This window comes from Meleagris gallopavo, chromosome 5 (assembly GCF_000146605.3).
Source record: "Meleagris gallopavo isolate NT-WF06-2002-E0010 breed Aviagen turkey brand Nicholas breeding stock chromosome 5, Turkey_5.1, whole genome shotgun sequence".
NCBI lineage: Eukaryota > Metazoa > Chordata > Aves > Galliformes > Phasianidae > Meleagris > Meleagris gallopavo.
In genome coordinates, this window is record NC_015015.2 from 30,200,518 (window position 1) to 30,203,017 (window position 2,500).

Here is a 2,500-nt window from a genome sequence, read left to right on the forward strand (position 1 = left end):
AATTAGGATCTTAAATTGCCTGTTTAAGTCCCCTGCCCATCTCCCAGCAATGCCCCTAGGAACTGGCTGGTTATGGTGACTCTGCCATCAGCAACACAGCACACAGCAACATACAGTTTCCAAGCTGCTTCCTGTCTGCTCAACCTGGGGGTTTGTAATATCTCCTGAGGTTCTGTCCCTGTCAACAGCTCTCCTTCTTGGTACCAAAGGACATGATATTGGTAGGCATGCACATACCAAATAAATGGAAGTAAGCAGATATGCTTACCTAAGAGGAGAGGCTGAGAAAGCAGGGACTAGGAGAAGAGGAAGCTTGGCTTCAGTGGTGCCCAGTACAAGAGGCAACAGGCACAAGGTGGAACACAGGAGGTTTCCTCAGAACACCAGGCAGCACTCCTATGCTGGGTGACAAAGCACTGGCACAGACTGCCCAGAGACTGTGGAGTCTCCTCCTCGAAGATCTCCAAAAGCTACATGCACATGAGCCTGGGCATCCTTCTCTAGACGTCCCTATTTGTGATTTAAGGTGGCAGGCAGCTAAACACCACAGAGTTGTTTGCTCACTCTCCACCCCTATGTAATATGAGGGAGAGAAGTGGTAACAAAGTAGAACTTCTGGATTGAGAAAAAGCTTGGTTGGTCTTTTGCAGGGGTTGGAGCAATAGCAGGACCTGCTGTATTATCATCAGATCCAACTCTCTTTGCTTTTAGGGTGCTGAAGCATTGAACAGAGTTCAGTAGACACAGGCCAGACCCCAACACATTGCAGTGATTTGTGCATCTCTAGAGTTGCCAGCACACCTGTTCCAATTATCTTTACTATTTTTTTCAGGATTCTGCAGTTATTCAGGGATGAAGTTCCAAATCGTTAGAGGGTGCCCACTGTTCTGACTACTTGCCCATACTATCCTATGTTCCCCAGAATTCAACTATCCAGCCTCAGGACAGATCCCTGGGGCATATTTGCAAATAATTGTTTAACCTTAAACAAAATCTGAAACATATTCAGGCAATATCGCAATAGTAACATGCTGATTTGCACATTCCCATTTGTCTTTCTCATAGCCTAGCTCCCTGAGGAGACAAAGTGCAGTTACAAATAGTTTTTAATATGTGGTTCTCAGAGTATGAGGATAACTGCAATATTAAATACAAATACGAGATTAGCTTCCTGACCAGTATTACACCATACAGAAAAATGATAACATTAATCTAGCCCTTGGAAACGAAGAACAAGGTAACACAGATCACATAGAGCAAGTAAGGCATTAAATAGTAGAGTTCTATGGAGAGAGAAGAAAAAAAAAAGAAAAAAAAAAACCTCAGAAATATCTTCAGAAACACAATAAAGAAAACAACACTGTGACCAGCAACTATTAAACTACTATAGGACAGAAATTTTAACACATGCTGGCCTGATCTGTTGTTGCCTCAACCCTCTGAGCTGCATACTAGGCACAAAAAAGGTGGCTACAGTTTAACCTACCAATAGCTTTAACCTAGCAGCAGCTCAGCACAGCGCAGCTGTTCGCTTACTCCCCCACCTCAGCAAGATGAGGGAGAGAACTGGAAACAAAACAGAATTTGTGAGATGAGATAAAAACTATTCATCAAGACAGTAAAGAAAAAGTAATAACTATGCATACAAACATATATCTACAATACAATTACTCACCATCTGCTCTCTAACACCCAGCCAGCCACTGACCAACTCCCCCACAGACTTACAGCCATCCCACATGGCATCACGGGACCTGGGGTAACACCTGGCCTAACTGCTGAATTCAGGCCACCTGTCCTGGCTCTGGCCCACCCCCGCAGCCCTGTCATTAGGGCAGCAACTCATTGCTTTTCTGTGGTCTGGTCTCCTAGTCTAGGTGTATGCTTGTTACTCAAAAATTGCCAAAAATGTTGGTGCGCTATCTATACTGCCTAAGCTGGAACTAAAGCATTATTTGACCAGGAAGGGATGGGTCCTTGTCAATATCAGTTCTCCTGTGATTCTGAAGTTCAGATCAACTCAGGATACCCTTCAGCATGGCTTGGTTTATCTATCTAATTTGGGGTAATTTTACCTGGTCTATTTGTATAGGAGAAGGTGGAAGGTGTTTTTCTCTTTTATTTGCTAACTATCTTTCAGATGCCTGTTCCATCTCCATGAAGGTCAAGTGTTTGTTTAAACTGGGATACGAAAAAGGGTATATGAATGAGTATGAAAGGCAAAAATATTTCCATCTCATACTGCTCAGACTTTGACTATTTTAAAAAAAGTAGAATGAGGATTAGCATGAGGAAAAGCTATGTAAATGTTGGATAGCTTCTAAATATATTAATCCCTAGACGTGGTCCTAAGAATAATTTTAGCTGTGTTTTAATGGTGCTATTGAGTGATTTCTATCACTGAATTTTATTTGACTGCAGAGAAATTCTGCAGGAAGCTGCTAAGCTTATATGATAATGGGAAGATAGAGAAAGGAGGTGGGGAGGTAGATAGAAGACA